The sequence below is a fragment of the Engystomops pustulosus genome, unplaced genomic scaffold, assembly GCF_040894005.1.
Source record: "Engystomops pustulosus unplaced genomic scaffold, aEngPut4.maternal MAT_SCAFFOLD_283, whole genome shotgun sequence".
NCBI classification, from domain to species: domain Eukaryota; kingdom Metazoa; phylum Chordata; class Amphibia; order Anura; family Leptodactylidae; genus Engystomops; species Engystomops pustulosus.
In genome coordinates, this window is record NW_027285162.1 from 77,501 (window position 1) to 95,000 (window position 17,500).

Genomic DNA, 17,500 nt, shown 5'->3' on the forward strand with positions numbered 1-17,500 from the left:
GTGTCACCGGTAAGAAGCCTCTTCCCACGTCTGCTTGCCGACTTACGCTCGCCCCGACGAGAGGCCCAACCGAAAGAGTGGAAAGGGGCAGAGATTTCCAGGGTCGCCCCACCAGGGATGCAATACCCCAGTGCAGACTGTCGGCCCTGCCCCGAACCTACTCGGTGGTTTGAAGGTTAACCTCTTGGGGAAAAGCAGCGATTCGCCTCGCGGTGCGTGCCTCCGCGGATCTAAACCCCCCTCGATCGATGTGGGGCCAGAGGACCCCTTTTCCCCGTACGAAACGGCCGGCTCACCATGGGCTCGACATCCGTGGGTCGGAGAGTTGAGCGCTTACGCGCGGCGGGACCTTATAACCTGCAGCGGCTGAGGAGCGAAGATTTCCAGGGTGGGCCCCCGGGGATGCCATACCCCGAGCAGCCAGTCGGCCCCGCTCCTAGCGCGCTGACGAGCAATGGAGTCTTCCCCGCGGCAGCCACCGCCCTCGCCTCGCCGTCGGTCGATGAAGAGCCGAGTTCGCCCTCCTCTGCTCGGGACTCGGAAACGGCCTGGCCTTCGCCTACTCCGTCGGGCAACTGCCTTCCGCCAGCCCCTTCCCTCGAATCCCCTTCTTCCATTTTAGACCCGATCAGGGGATTGGTCAGCCCAGCCCTGGGGTAGGAAGAGGGGTTGGGGTCGGTTCGGCTTCCGGTGCCCCCGCTCGGCCAAAGGTCCCCTCGCTTTGGAAGCACGCGAGGGTGCCGGGGTTATTTTCGGCTTGACGCCTAAGTCCGGTCCCTGCCGGCTCCCGTCGAGGCCCGCGGTCAAAACCAGCTCCCCGGCTGTCGGAGCCGGAGCCCCGCAGCCCGAGCGGACGCACCGAGTCCCTCATGTAAGGGATAGCCGCCCCTACGGAACGGCCCGGACTGGGACCAGGCTCCCCCAGGCGCCGAAGGGGTGGGTCGGCCGTGTTGCCGAAGCTTAGCCGGCGCTGATGACCGCAGCCCCTAACGACGCCCACAGGCGGGGGAGCCAAGGAGAGCACTAGGAAGACGTGGCGGGGTCGGACGGCTCAATTTCCAGGGTGGGACCCCGGGGGTTCAGTACCCCGGGCATCCGGTCGGTTTCGCCGGCGAGACCCCAAGCCTTCCACGGCCCCCTTCGTGGGTGCAGGGATACCGAGCAGGGTGGCTTAGACGCCAATTCCCCAGAAGTTTTAGGGATAGGGTTTGTCCGGGCGCCATCCGCAGCGACAACCTCGCAAAAGAAGCTCTCTTCCACAAAGCACGGGCAACGTTCGGGTGCGAGTGTTGGTCTCCCATGGTCTACCGACTCCCCCGGGCGGCCCAAGCGTTACGCCCACGGCCGGGCCCTCGAGCAGGCGCACCCCTGGTGCCTCTCGTAAGGGAAGGCTACGGTCCTCAACCCCTCGTATGGCGGGGAGGGCGCATTTGAAACGCTAAAGGACGAGCCCTGTTCGGGACCTGGCGGGGATCCGCGGATTGGCGAGAGGGATGGGTCTGCCGTTGGTCAGAGGGGACGCACCCCTGGGACGCAGTTTGGCATTAGCGACCGATGGCCCATCTACGACCATGTACTCCGGGAGCGCCAAGGAGGACGCGGGTGGGCTTTGGGGGCAGACTCAATTTCCAGGGTCTGGGCGCCGGGGGTGCAATACCCTTAAGCGCTCATGTCGGTTTCGTCTGCCGCCCGCCTCTGGCCCGGCTCCTAGTGACGGGTGCTGTGAACGTGCGATCGTGCTTGCGGTTGAAGAGTTCGAAGGCTACCGCTGGGGATAACACGCCCGGGGAATTTAGAAAACCCCCCCCCTCCGCTACAATCTCTGCTTCTGCCGGACTCGGAGGGGAGCCGCCCCGGGGGCGACCGCTCCCTCTCCTCTTCCGCGGCGTGCCGCGCGCTTCGCCGTCAGCAGCGGAGCGAACCTTTTTCTCGGTCCGCAGCTCTTCAGGCGTAGGCGGGCAGCGCTAACAGGGTACACTGGGGACCACTCGACCGCTACCGCTCCTACGGCAGACGACCCTACCTACCGCGGAAGCGCCACGGTGGGTCTAAGCCTCGTCCCCGCGAGGAGCAAGCGGGAGCCGTCCCTTTTCGTGCTGCGGAAATAAACCGTGGACACAGAAGTGTCTGCGCTCTCCGACCGGGCGGGGGGCGATTGGACTTGCCCGAGGGACACTAGGCGAGGCGCTACCGCGGGGAGCCGGAGCTCCTCGCTGGACGCTGCCGCCGCCAACGCCGCCGCCCCCCACCCACGGTACGGTGGAGTACGCCCGTTCCATACGCTTCGTAGCAAACCTCAGCCGAAGCAGAGAGTCCTACCGCTTGTGGCAGGAGCGGGGCCGTGCGAGGACCACACTGGCACCGCGCTACACAACCTTAGGCAGAGGACGACAGCCGCTCACGGGGAGCGGGGGATTGATGCGCGACCAAGACTGAGGCTAAGGAACGCTTTACCATAAACCGGCCGGGGCCAATACCCCTGACCGAGCAAAGTGCCTTGCCCCGCCGGATCGCGCTGTGTCAGATCGATCAAAAGAGCGGAGAGCCGAGACTCTACCGCTGGGAGTTTGTGGAGAACGGCCTGGCTTACGTCCCGTCCTCCCGCCCTCGACCTCACATGGCTAGCCTCACCCGCCGGGAGCCACCCCATTGGGGACCGTAGGGCGGAGAAGGGGTCTCCGCGTCCGGAATTTTACTTGTGGAGAACGGCCTGGCTTACGTCCCGTCCTCCCGCCCTCGACCTCACATGGCTAGCCTCACCCGCCGGGAGCCACCCCATTGGGGACCGTAGGGCGGAGAAGGGGTCTCCGCGTCCGGAATTTTACTTGTGGAGAACGGCCTGGCTTACGTCCCGTCCTCCCGCCCTCGACCTCACATGGCTAGCCTCACCCGCCGGGAGCCACCCCATTGGGGACCGTAGGGCGGAGAAGGGGTCTCCGCGTCCGGAATTTTACTTGTGGAGAACGGCCTGGCTTACGTCCCGTCCTCCCGCCCTCGACCTCACATGGCTAGCCTCACCCGCCGGGCGCCACCCCATTGGGGACCGTAGGGCGGAGAAGGGGTCTCCGCGTCCGGAATTTCTTGTGGAGAACGGCCTGGCTTGCGTCCCGTCCTCCCATGGCTAGCCTCACCCGCCGGGCGCCACCCCATTGGGGACCGTAGGGCGGAGAAGGGGTCTCCGCGTCCGGAATTTCTTGTGGAGAACGGCCTGGCTTACGTCCCGTTCTCCCGCCCTCGACCTCACATGGCTAGCCTACCCCGCCGGGCGCCGCTCCATTGGGGATACGGTACAGCAAAGCGCGACGCCGCACGATGCCAACACTTTGTGCAAAAACCTGGCAGAGTCGACCAAAACCTCGCTTCTTTGACCGGTATTTTTGATGCTTTTCTCTGCCGCCGAAGGTGCACTGAGGGTCGGATCGCCCAAAATTTTTATGTTTTTGTCTGCGGTTCTTCCGAGAGGTGCCCGCCTGGCAGTTCTTTTTCAGCAGCCTTCGAAGGACATCCGGCGGGCAAGCCAGGGGTCGGCAGCCGCCGGCGGTGAGCCTTCCCCGGCAGGAGCAGGGCAGCTCGGACCGCAAAATTTTTTCGACTTTCGCCGAGGCCAAAAGCCCATGCACTTCGAAATCCTGCCCGCAGCGCCGTCTCCTGTCAGACTTCCCATGCCGCCTGCGGTGGTCCTCGCCCGGCAGAGAGAATCCGGAGTCGCCCTCTCACCGGTTCTTTTTCACCATTCCGGAGCTCTGAAATCTGCCGGACACCGAGTGGCCGAGGACGCTTCCAGGAGGGCGGCAGCGAGAGGCAGAGTGCCACCGGTCGGGTCCCCGGTTCTCCCACACTTTGAAATTTTTTCCCCGTTTGTTCTGGTGGGATGGAGAGAGAGCGTGGCTTATGCGCCCTCTGCCCCGCGGTACGCCCTTGGCTAGCCTTACGCCGGTGGTTCGCCAGGCCACCGGCACCTTGTACAGCGGGGTCGGCGTGGCTTATGCGCCCTCTCCCCCGCGGTCCGCCCTGGCTAGCCTTACGCCGGTGGTTCGCCAGGCCACCGGCACCTTGTATGGCGGGGACGGCGTGGCTTATGCGCCCGTCAACCCACCTGCTCGCCCCGGCTAGCCTTTTACCCGGAGGGCGCCACGCTCCGGGTACCAGTGAGCGGCACGAACCCAGTCATACCATGCCGCTCACCTCGCGCCCTCTCCGGCCTCCGCCGCGGAGACCTCCCGCTCTGTTCTGCGGAGAGCGATTACGGGCACAATCTACAAAGTCCCCGATGGTTAAGGACGTAGACTGTTGAGCGGGACCTACACACTCTTGTAGCCGAAGGGGCTCGCCATTTCCCGCAGAAAATGGATCACCTCCCGCAGAGGAACATGAAATGCCCCTTCCCGCGGGACCCGAAGGACCGCCCTGTCCGAGCAGGCCTCCAGGACCACGGCACGCAAAAGCGACTCAGTCCCGCTGGCATTACGGATCTGACTTAGTGCAAAAGCCTGGCAGAGTCGACCAAAACTCCCCTTCTCTGACCGGTATTTTTGCTGCTTCTCTCTGCCGCCGAAGGTGCACTGAAAGTCGGACCGGTCGGTTTTGGTCTGCGGTTCTTCCGAGAGGTGCCCGTCTCGGGGTTCTTTTTCAGCAGCCTTCGAAGGCGATCCGGCGGGCAAGCCAGGGGTTGGCAGCCGCCGGCGGTAAGCCTTCCCCGGCAGGAGCAGGGCAGCTCGGACCGCAAAATTTTTTCGACTTTCGCCGAGGACAAAAAGCCCAGCCACTTAGAAAGCCTGCCGCGGCGCCGTCTCCTGTCAGACGTCCCCGCCGCCTGCGGTGGTCCTCGCCCGGCAGAGAGAAGCCGGATTCGCCCTCTCTCCGGTTCTTTTTCACCATTCCGGAGCTCTGAAATCTGCCGTACTCCGAGTGACCGAGGACGCTTCCAGGAGGGCGGCAGCGAGAGGCAGAGTGCCACCGGTCGGGTCCCCGGTTCTCCCACACTTTGAAATTTTTTCCCCGTTTGTACTGGTGGGATGGAGAGAGAGCGTGGCTTAAGCGCCCTCTGCCCCGCGGTCCGCCCTGGCTAGCCTTACGCCGGTGGTTCGCCAGGCCACCGGCACCTTGTATGGCGGGGACGGCGTGGCTTATGCGCCCGTCAACCCACCTGCTCGCCCCGGCTAGCCTTTTACCCGGAGGGCGCCACGCTCCGGGTACCAGTGAGCGGCACGAACCCAGTCATACCATGCCGCTCACCTCGCGCCCTCTCCGGCCTCCGCCGCGGAGACCTCCCGCTCTGTTCTGCGGAGAGCGATGACGGGCACAATCTACAAAGTCCCCGATGGTTAAGGACGTAGACTGTTGAGCGGGACCTACACACTCTTGTAGCCGAAGGGGCTCGCCATTTCCCGCAGAAAATGGATCACCTCCCGCAGAGGAACATGAAATGCCCCTTCCCGCGGGACCCGAAGGACCGCCCTGTCCGAGCAGGCCTCCAGGACCACGGCACGCAAAAGCGACTCAGTCCCGCTGGCATTACGGATCTGACTTAGTGCAAAAGCCTGGCAGAGTCGACCAAAACTCCCCTTCTCTGACCGGTATTTTTGCTGCTTCTCTCTGCCGCCGAAGGTGCACTGAAAGTCGGACCGGTCGGTTTTGGTCTGCGGTTCTTCCGAGAGGTGCCCGTCTCGGGGTTCTTTTTCAGCAGCCTTCGAAGGCGATCCGGCGGGCAAGCCAGGGGTTGGCAGCCGCCGGCGGTAAGCCTTCCCCGGCAGGAGCAGGGCAGCTCGGACCGCAAAATTTTTTCGACTTTCGCCGAGGACAAAAAGCCCAGCCACTTAGAAAGCCTGCCGCGGCGCCGTCTCCTGTCAGACGTCCCCGCCGCCTGCGGTGGTCCTCGCCCGGCAGTGAGAAACCAGAGTCGCCCTCTCTCCGGTTCTTTTTCACCATTCCGGAGCTCTGGAATCTGCCGTACTCCGAGTGACCGAGGACGCTTCCAGGAGGGCGGCAGCGAGAGGCAGAGTGCCACCGGTCGGGTCCCCGGTTCTCCCACACTTTGAAATTTTTTCCCCGTTTGTACTGGTGGGATGGAGAGAGAGCGTGGCTTAAGCGCCCTCTGCCCCGCGGTCCGCCCTGGCTAGCCTTACGCCGGTGGTTCGCCAGGCCACCGGCACCTTGTATGGCGGGGACGGCGTGGCTTATGCGCCCGTCAACCCACCTGCTCGCCCCGGCTAGCCTTTTACCCGGAGGGCGCCACGCTCCGGGTACCAGTGAGCGGCACGAACCCAGTCATACCATGCCGCTCACCTCGCGCCCTCTCCGGCCTCCGCCGCGGAGACCTCCCGCTCTGTTCTGCGGAGAGCGATGACGGGCACAATCTACAAAGTCCCCGATGGTTAAGGACGTAGACTGTTGAGCGGGACCTACACACTCTTGTAGCCGAAGGGGCTCGCCATTTCCCGCAGAAAATGGATCACCTCCCGCAGAGGAACATGAAATGCCCCTTCCCGCGGGACCCGAAGGACCGCCCTGTCCGAGCAGGCCTCCAGGACCACGGCACGCAAAAGCGACTCAGTCCCGCTGGCATTACGGATCTGACTTAGTGCAAAAGCCTGGCAGAGTCGACCAAAACTCCCCTTCTCTGACCGGTATTTTTGCTGCTTCTCTCTGCCGCCGAAGGTGCACTGAAAGTCGGACCGGTCGGTTTTGGTCTGCGGTTCTTCCGAGAGGTGCCCGTCTCGGGGTTCTTTTTCAGCAGCCTTCGAAGGCGATCCGGCGGGCAAGCCAGGGGTTGGCAGCCGCCGGCGGTAAGCCTTCCCCGGCAGGAGCAGGGCAGCTCGGACCGCAAAATTTTTTCGACTTTCGCCGAGGACAAAAAGCCCAGCCACTTAGAAAGCCTGCCGCGGCGCCGTCTCCTGTCAGACGTCCCCGCCGCCTGCGGTGGTCCTCGCCCGGCAGAGAGAAGCCGGATTCGCCCTCTCTCCGGTTCTTTTTCACCATTCCGGAGCTCTGAAATCTGCCGTACTCCGAGTGACCGAGGACGCTTCCAGGAGGGCGGCAGCGAGAGGCAGAGTGCCACCGGTCGGGTCCCCGGTTCTCCCACACTTAGAGAATTTTTCGCTTGGTGCTGCTGCGAGGACGTAGGTCTTTCGACCGGGGCAAGCCTGGAGGGCGGTAGCCGGGTTTGGCGCCCTATTCCCGGCTAGCTCTCGGCGGCTTCACCCGGTTGGAGCTCCGACTTCCATGGGCATGTTCCTCACCGGGACCTACGGCAAAGTGTGGCCGAGGGACAGTGACACATTCCCGGGTAGCCTGAGTGGCTGCTCCCGCTGAGCCACTTCCATGGGCATTATTCCTCCCCGGGACTTGCCGCCAAGTCTTGGCCGGGGGACAGTGACACATTCCCGGGTAGCCTGAGTGGCTGCTCCCGCTGAGCTACTTCCATGGGCACTATTCCTCCCCGGGACTTGCCGCCAAGTCTTGGCCGGGGGACAGTGACACATTCCCGGGTAGCCTGAGTGGCTGCTCCCGCTGAGCCACTTCCATGGGCATTATTCCTCCCCGGGACTTGCCGCCAAGTCTTGGCCGGGGGACAGTGACACATTGCCGGGTAGCCTGAGTGGCTGCTCCCGCTGAGCTCTTACTTCCATGGGCATGTTCCTCACCGGGACCAACTACCAAGTGTGGCCGGGTTTCGAGCTCCAAACTCGGCTTGCACTTGGTGGCCAAGGGGGTCCCCTCCGCTCCGGGAAGGGCGCCCTCCAGCGGGCAGACGAGGGTACTTCTAGTCTGCCCGAGCTCCATGGGGCCCCTCTCGCCCCTAGGCTCCCCGCCCAGGGTTCCAGGGTCCCGGCTACAGCCACCCAGCCGAGTCCCATATAGGGTACCGGGCCTGGCAGGAATCATGCCGGAATTAGTGAGACCTCCTCGGCCGCGGCTCAGCCGCAAAACTCCCTTTCGCGGTTCTCTTCCCACCAACTTCCATGGGCATGTTCCTCACCGGGACCTCCGACCAAGTGTGGCCGGGGAACAGTCACCCATGCCCGGGCAGCCTCAGCGAGTGCTCCCGCTGAGGTCAACTTGGAGGTTGGAGCTCCGACTTCCATGGGCACTATTCCTCCCCGGGACCTGCCGCCAAGTCTGGCCGGGGGACAGTGACACATTCCCGGGTAGCCTGAGCGGATGCTCCCGCTGAACTCTTTAGTTCCATGGGCATGTTCCTCATCAGGAACCCAACGACCAAGGGTGGCCGAGGGACAGTGACACATTCTCGGGTAGCCTGAGTGGCTGCTCCCGCTGAGCTACTTCCATGAGCACTATTCCTCCCCGGGACCTGCCGCCAAGTCTGGCCGGGGGACAGTGACACATTCCCGGGTAGCCTGAGTGGCTGCTCCCGCTGAGCTACTTCCATGGGCACTATTCCTCCCCGGGACTTGCCGCCAAGTCTTGGCCGGGGGACAGTGACACATTCCCGGGTAGCCTGAGTGGCTGCTCCCGCTGAGGTACTTCCATGAGCACTATTCCTCCCCGGGACTTGCCGCCAAGTCTTGGCCGGGGGACAGTGACACATTCCCGGGTAGCCTGAGTGGCTGCTCCCGCTGAGCTCCGACTTCCATGGCCATGTTCCTCACCGGGACCTCCGACCAAGCCTGGCCGGGTTTCGAGCTCCAAACTCGGCTTGCACTTGGTGGCCAAGGGGGTCCCCTCCGCTCCGGAAAGGGCGCCCTCCAGCGGGCAGACGAGGGTACTTCTAGTCTGCCCGAGCTCCATGGGGCCCCTCTCGCCCCTAGGCTCCCCGCCCAGGGTTCCAGGGTCCCGGCTACAGCCACCCAGCCGAGTCCCATATAGGGTACCGGGCCTGGCAGGAATCATGCCGGAATTAGTGAGACCTCCTCGGCCGCGGCTCAGCCGCAAAACTCCCTTTCGCGGTTCTCTTCCCACCAACTTCCATGGGCATGTTCCTCACCGGGACCTCCGACCAAGTGTGGCCGGGGAACAGTCACCCATGCCCGGGCAGCCTCAGCGAGTGCTCCCGCTGAGGTCAACTTGGAGGTTGGAGCTCCGACTTCCATGGGCACTATTCCTCCCCGGGACCTGCCGCCAAGTCTGGCCGGGGGACAGTGACACATTCCCGGGTAGCCTGAGCGGATGCTCCCGCTGAACTCTTTAGTTCCATGGGCATGTTCCTCATCAGGAACCCAACGACCAAGGGTGGCCGAGGGACAGTGACACATTCTCGGGTAGCCTGAGTGGCTGCTCCCGCTGAGCTACTTCCATGAGCACTATTCCTCCCCGGGACCTGCCGCCAAGTCTGGCCGGGGGACAGTGACACATTCCCGGGTAGCCTGAGTGGCTGCTCCCGCTGAGCTACTTCCATGGGCACTATTCCTCCCCGGGACTTGCCGCCAAGTCTTGGCCGGGGGACAGTGACACATTCCCGGGTAGCCTGAGTGGCTGCTCCCGCTGAGCCACTTCCATGGGCACTATTCCTCCCCGGGACTTGCCGCCAAGTCTTGGCCGGGGGACAGTGACACATTCCCGGGTAGCCTGAGTGGCTGCTCCCGCTGAGCCACTTCCATGGGCACTATTCCTCCCCGGGACTTGCCGCCAAGTCTTGGCCGGGGGACAGTGACACATTGCCGGGTAGCCTGAGTGGCTGCTCCCGCTGAGCTCTTACTTCCATGGGCATGTTCCTGACCGGGACCAACTACCAAGTGTGGCCGGGTTTCGAGCTCCAAACTCGGCTTGCACTTGGTGGCCAAGGGGGTCCCCTCCGCTCCAGGAAGGGCGCCCTCCAGCGGGCAGACGAGGGTACTTCTAGTCTGCCCGAGCTCCATGGGGCCCCTCTCGCCCCTAGGCTCCCCGCCCAGGGTTCCAGGGTCCCGGCTACAGCCACCCAGCCGAGTCCCATATAGGGTACCGGGCCTGGCAGGAATCATGCCGGAATTAGTGAGACCTCCTCGGCCGCGGCTCAGCCGCAAAACTCCCTTTCGCGGTTCTCTTCCCACCAACTTCCATGGGCATGTTCCTCACCGGGACCTCCGACCAAGTGTGGCCGGGGAACAGTCACCCATGCCCGGGCAGCCTCAGCGAGTGCTCCCGCTGAGGTCAACTTGGAGGTTGGAGCTCCGACTTCCATGGGCACTATTCCTCCCCGGGACCTGCCGCCAAGTCTGGCCGGGGGACAGTGACACATTCCCGGGTAGCCTGAGCGGATGCTCCCGCTGAACTCTTTAGTTCCATGGGCATGTTCCTCATCAGGAACCCAACGACCAAGGGTGGCCGAGGGACAGTGACACATTCTCGGGTAGCCTGAGTGGCTGCTCCCGCTGAGCTACTTCCATGAGCACTATTCCTCCCCGGGACCTGCCGCCAAGTCAGGCCGGGGGACAGTGACACATTCCCGGGTAGCCTGAGTGGCTGCTCCCGCTGAGCTACTTCCATGGGCACTATTCCTCCCCGGGACTTGCCGCCAAGTCTTGGCCGGGGGACAGTGACACATTCCCGGGTAGCCTGAGTGGCTGCTCCCGCTGAGCTCTTACTTCCATGGGCATGTTCCTCACCGGGACCAACTACCAAGTGTGGCCGGGTTTCGAGCTCCAAACTCGGCTTGCACTTGGTGGCCAAGGGGGTCCCCTCCGCTCCGGGAAGGGCGCCCTCCAGCGGGCAGACGAGGGTACTTCTAGTCTGCCCGAGCTCCATGGGGCCCCTCTCGCCCCTAGGCTCCCCGCCCAGGGTTCCAGGGTCCCGGCTACAGCCACCCAGCCGAGTCCCATATAGGGTACCGGGCCTGGCAGGAATCATGCCGGAATTAGTGAGACCTCCTCGGCCGCGGCTCAGCCGCAAAACTCCCTTTCGCGGTTCTCTTCCCACCAACTTCCATGGGCATGTTCCTCACCGGGACCTCCGACCAAGTGTGGCCGGGGAACAGTCACCCATGCCCGGGCAGCCTCAGCGAGTGCTCCCGCTGAGGTCAACTTGGAGGTTGGAGCTCCGACTTCCATGGGCACTATTCCTCCCCGGGACCTGCCGCCAAGTCTGGCCGGGGGACAGTGACACATTCCCGGGTAGCCTGAGCGGATGCTCCCGCTGAACTCTTTAGTTCCATGGGCATGTTCCTCATCAGGAACCCAACGACCAAGGGTGGCCGAGGGACAGTGACACATTCTCGGGTAGCCTGAGTGGCTGCTCCCGCTGAGCTACTTCCATGAGCACTATTCCTCCCCGGGACCTGCCGCCAAGTCTGGCCGGGGGACAGTGACACATTCTCGGGTAGCCTGAGTGGCTGCTCCCGCTGAGCTACTTCCATGAGCACTATTCCTCCCCGGGACCTGCCGCCAAGTCTGGCCGGGGGACAGTGACACATTCCCGGGTAGCCTGAGTGGCTGCTCCCGCTGAGCTACTTCCATGGGCACTCTTCCTCCCCGGGACTTGCCGCCAAGTCTTGGCCGGGGGACAGTGACACATTCCCGGGTAAGCCTGAGCGGCTGCTCCCGCTGAACTCTTACTTCCATGGGCACTATTCCTCCCCGGGACTTGCCGCCAAGTCTTGGCCGGGGGACAGTGACACATTCCCGGGTAGCCTGAGTGGCTGCTCCCGCTGAGCTCCGACTTCCATGGCCATGTTCCTCACCGGGACCTCCGACCAAGCCTGGCCGGGTTTCGAGCTCCAAACTCGGCTTGCACTTGGTGGCCAAGGGGGTCCCCTCCGCTCCGGGAAGGGCGCCCTCCAGCGGGCAGACGAGGGTACTTCTAGTCTGCCCGAGCTCCATGGGGCCCCTCTCGCCCCTAGGCTCCCCGCCCAGGGTTCCAGGGTCACGGATCCAACCACCATGCCGAGTCCGGTTTGGGGACCGGGAATGGCAGGAATCAAGCCGGGATCGGTGCGCCCTCCTCGGCCGCGGCTTAGCGCAAAAACTCCCTTTCGCGGTTCTCTTCCCTTCAACTTCCATGGGCACGTTCCACACCGGGACCTACGACCAAGTGAGCCCGGGGAACAGTCACCCATGCCCGGGCAGCCTCAGCAAGTGCTCCAGCTGAGGTCAATTTGGAGTTTGGAGCTCCGACTTCCATGGGCATGTTCCTCACCGGGACCTACGACCAAGCGTGGCCGAGAACAGTGACACATTCCCGGGTAAGCCTTAGCGGCTTCTCCCGCTGAGCTCCTACTTCCATGAGCACTATTCCTCCCCGGGACTTGCCGCCAAGTCTGGCCTGGGGGGACAGTGACACATTCCCGGGAAGCCTGTGCGGCTGCTCCCGCTAGGCTCTTACTTCCATGGGCATTATTCCTCCCCGGGACTTGCCGCCAAGTCTGGCCGGGGGACAGTGACTCTTGGCCGGATAGGCCAAGTGGCTTCTCCCGCTGACTTGCCCCTTTGGAAGTAGTAGCTCCTACTTCCATGGGCATTATTCCTCTCCGGGACCTACTGCCAAGTGTGGCCGGGGAACAGTGACTCTTGGCCGGATAGGCCAAGTGGCTTCTCCCGCTGACTTGCCCCTTTGGAAGTAGGAGCTACGACTTCCATGGGCATTATTCCTCCCCGGGACCTACTGCCAAGTGTGGCCGGGGAACAGTGACTCTTGGCCGGATAGGCCAACTGGCTGCTCCCGCTTAAGTGCCCCTTTGGAAGTAGTAGCTCTCACTTCCATGGGCATTATTCCTCTCGCTGACCTACAGCCAGGTGTCTTCACCCTTTGGAAGTAGTAGCTCCTACTTCCGTGGGCATCATTCCTCCCCGGGACTTGCCGCCAAGTCAGGCCGGGGGACAGTGACATGTGGCCGGATAGGCCAAGTGGCTTCTCCCGCTGACTTGCCCCTTTGGAAGTAGTAGCTCCTACTTCCATGGGCATTATTCCTCCCCGGGACTTGCAGCCAAGTCTGGCCGGGGGACAGTGACTCTTGGCCGGATAGGCCAAGTGGCTTCTCCCGCTGACCTCACCCTTTGGAAGTAGTAGCTCCTACTTCCATGGGCATTATTCCTCCCCGGGACTTGCAGCCAAGTCTGGCCGGGGGACAGTGACTCTTGGCCGGATAGGCCAAGTGGCTTCTCCCGCTGACCTCACCCTTTGGAAGTAGGAGCTCCTACTTCCATGGGCATTATTCCTCCCCGGGACTTGCCGCCAAGTCTGGCCGGGGAACAGTGACCCTTGGCCGGGTAGGCCAAGTGGCTTCTCCCGCTGACTTGCCCCTTTGGAAGTAGTAGCTCCTACTTCCATGGGCATTATTCCTCCCCGGGACCTACTGCCAAGTGTGGCCGGGGAACAGTGACCCTTGGCCGGATAGGCCAAGTGGCTTCTCCCGCTGACTTGCCCCTTTGGAAGTAGTAGCTCCTACTTCCATGGGCATTATTCCTCCCCGGGACCTACTGCCAAGTCTGGCCGGGGAACAGTGACCCTTGGCCGGATAGGCCAAGTGGCTTCTCCCGCTGACTTGCCCCTTTGGAAGTAGTACCTCCTACTTCCATGGGCATTATTCCTCCCCGGGACCTACTGCCAAGTGTGGCCGGGGAACAGTGACCCTTGGCCGGATAGGCCAAGTGGCTTCTCCCGCTGACTTGCCCCTTTGGAAGTAGTAGCTCTTACTTCCATGGGCATTATACCTCTCGGGGACTTAGAGCCAAGTGTCTTCACCCTTTGAAGGTAGTAGCTCCTACTTCCATGGGCATTATTCCTCCCCGGGACCTACTGCCAAGTGTGGCCGGGGAACAGTGACCCTTGGCCGGGTAGGCCAAGTGGCTTCTCCCGCTGACTTGCCCCTTTGGAAGTAGAGGCTCCTACTTCCATGGGCATTATTCCTCCCCGGGACCTACTGCCAAGTGTGGCCGGGGAACAGTGACCCTTGGCCGGATAGGCCAAGTGGCTTCTCCCGCTGACTTGCCCCTTTGGAAGTAGTAGCTCCTACTTCCATGGGCATTATTCCTCCCCGGGACCTACTGCCAAGTCTGGCCGGGGAACAGTGACCCTTGGCCGGATAGGCCAAGTGGCTTCTCCCGCTGACTTGCCCCTTTGGAAGTAGTACCTCCTACTTCCATGGGCATTATTCCTCCCCGGGACCTACTGCCAAGTGTGGCCGGGGAACAGTGACCCTTGGCCGGATAGGCCAAGTGGCTTCTCCCGCTGACTTGCCCCTTTGGAAGTAGTAGCTCTTACTTCCATGGGCATTATACCTCTCGGGGACTTAGAGCCAAGTGTCTTCACCCTTTGAAGGTAGTAGCTCCTACTTCCATGGGCATTATTCCTCCCCGGGACCTACTGCCAAGTGTGGCCGGGGAACAGTGACCCTTGGCCGGGTAGGCCAAGTGGCTTCTCCCGCTGACTTGCCCCTTTGGAAGTAGTAGCTCCTACTTCCATGGGCATTATTCCTCCCCGGGACCTACTGCCAAGTGTGGCCGGGGAACAGTGACCCTTGGCCGGATAGGCCAAGTGGCTTCTCCCGCTGACTTGCCCCTTTGGAAGTAGGAGCTACGACTTCCATGGGCATTATTCCTCCCCGGGACCTACTGCCTAGTGTGGCCGGGGAACAGTGACTCTTGGCCGGATAGGCCAACTGGCTTCTCCCGCTGACTTGCCCCTTTGGAAGTAGGAGCTCCTACTTCCATGGGCATTATTCCTCCCCGGGACTTGCCGCCAAGTCTGGCCGGGGGACAGTGACACTTGGCCGGGTAGGCGAAGTGGCTTCTCCCGCTGACTTGCCCCTTTGGAAGTAGGAGCTCCTACTTCCATGGGCATTATTCCTCCCCGGGACTTGCCGCCAAGTCTGGCCGGGGAACAGTGACATGCGGCCGGATACGGCCGAGCGGCTGCTCCCGCTGACGTCATCACTTTGGAAGTAGGAGCTCCTACTTCCATGGGCTTGTTCCTCCCCGGGACTTGCCGCCAAGTCTGGCCGGGGGACAGTGACATGTGGCCGGATAGGCCAACTGGCTGCTCCCGCTGAGCTCCTACTTCCATGGGCTTGCCCCTCCCCGGGACTTGCCGCCAAGTCTGGCCGGGGAACAGTGACATGCGGCCGGATACGGCCGAGCGGCTGCTCCCGCTGACGTCATCACTTTGGAAGTAGGAGCTCCTACTTCCATGGGCTTGTTCCTCCCCGGGACTTGCCGCCAAGTCTGGCCGGGGGACAGTGACATGTGGCCGCATAGGCCAACTGGCTGCTCCCGCTGAGCTCCTACTTCCATGGGCTTGCCCCTCCCCGGGACTTGCCGCCAAGTCTGGCCGGGGGACAGTGACATGCCGCCGGATACGGCCGAGCGGCTGCTCCCGCTGACGTCATCACTTTGGAAGTAGGAGCTCCTACTTCCATGGGCTTGTTCCTCCCCGGGACTTGCCGCCAAGTCTGGCCGGGGGACAGTGACATGTGGCCGCATAGGCCAACTGGCTGCTCCCGCTGAGCTCCTACTTCCATGGGCTTGTTCCTCCCCGGGACTTGCCGCCAAGTCTGGCCGGGGGACAGTGACATGCGGCCGGATACGGCCGAGCGGCTGCTCCCGCTGACGTCATCACTTTGGAAGTAGGAGCTCCTACTTCCATGGGCTTGTTCCTCCCCGGGACTTGCCGCCAAGTCTGGCCGGGGGACAGTGACATGTGGCCGGATAGGCCAACTGGCTGCTCCCGCTGAGCTCCTACTTCCATGGGCTTGCCCCTCCCCGGGACTTGCCGCCAAGTCTGGCCGGGGAACAGTGACATGCGGCCGGATACGGCCGAGCGGCTGCTCCCGCTGACGTCATCACTTTGGAAGTAGGAGCTCCTACTTCCATGGGCTTGTTCCTCCCCGGGACTTGCCGCCAAGTCTGGCCGGGGGACAGTGACATGTGGCCGGATAGGCCAACTGGCTGCTCCCGCTGAGCTCCTACTTCCATGGGCTTGCCCCTCCCCGGGACTTGCCGCCAAGTCTGGCCGGGGAACAGTGACATGCGGCCGGATACGGCCGAGCGGCTGCTCCCGCTGACGTCATCACTTTGGAAGTAGGAGCTCCTACTTCCATGGGCTTGTTCCTCCCCGGGACTTGCCGCCAAGTCTGGCCGGGGGACAGTGACATGTGGCCGCATAGGCCAACTGGCTGCTCCCGCTGAGCTCCTACTTCCATGGGCTTGTTCCTCCCCGGGACTTGCCGCCAAGTCTGGCCGGGGGACAGTGACATGCCGCCGGATACGGCCGAGCGGCTGCTCCCGCTGACGTCATCACTTTGGAAGTAGGAGCTCCTACTTCCATGGGCTTGTTCCTCCCCGGGACTTGCCGCCAAGTCTGGCCGGGGGACAGTGACATGTGGCCGGATAGGCCAACTGGATGCTCCCGCTGAGCTCCTACTTCCATGGGCTTGCCCCTCCCCGGGACTTGCCGCCAAGTCTGGCCGGGGAACAGTGACATGCGGCCGGATACGGCCGAGCGGCTGCTCCCGCTGACGTCATCACTTTGGAAGTAGGAGCTCCTACTTCCATGGGCTTGTTCCTCCCCGGGACTTGCCGCCAAGTCTGGCCGGGGGACAGTGACATGTGGCCGGATAGGCCAACTGGCTGCTCCCGCTGAGCTCCTACTTCCATGGGCTTGCCCCTCCCCGGGACTTGCCGCCAAGTCTGGCCGGGGAACAGTGACATGCGGCCGGATACGGCCGAGCGGCTGCTCCCGCTGACGTCATCACTTTGGAAGTAGGAGCTCCTACTTCCATGGGCTTGTTCCTCCCCGGGACTTGCCGCCAAGTCTGGCCGGGGGACAGTGACATGTGGCCGCATAGGCCAACTGGCTGCTCCCGCTGAGCTCCTACTTCCATGGGCTTGTTCCTCCCCGGGACTTGCCGCCAAGTCTGGCCGGGGGACAGTGACATGCCGCCGGATACGGCCGAGCGGCTGCTCCCGCTGACGTCATCACTTTGGAAGTAGGAGCTCCTACTTCCATGGGCTTGTTCCTCCCCGGGACTTGCCGCCAAGTCTGGCCGGGGGACAGTGACATGTGGCCGGATAGGCCAACTGGCTGCTCCCGCTGAGCTCCTACTTCCATGGGCTTGCCCCTCCCCGGGACTTGCCGCCAAGTCTGGCCGGGGGACAGTGACATGCGGCCGGATACGGCCGAGCGGCTGCTCCCGCTGACGTCATCACTTCGGAAGTCCATGCTCGGGGCAAGGCTCGCACTCCAGGCGAGAACCAGCTCTGCGGGGCCGGCGGCGCGTGCTTGGCCGAGCCCCCGTGACCAACGGGGGCTAGACGTCGGAGGCATGCCCGCAGAGGTGCACCCCTCGCCGGCCACACTCTCTGACATCCTCCGGCCTCTGCTCCGCGCCTACGTTCTACGCGGCTTATGTCTGCCACTGCACGGCACTCAATGTATCACTCTGCATCACTCGCCGCCCTTGCCCAATGATCCATGACTTTATGCTTTGTGTGCTGCCCGCGGCCCTGCTGGCTCTCGCCAATGACGGAGGCACACTGCTCTCTCCGGCTCTCGCTCTCGGGGCATGCCGGCACACGCGCGCCCCCTTCACCGGCCACTACTGCGCTCGCTACACGGCTACACGCAGCGAAGCCCC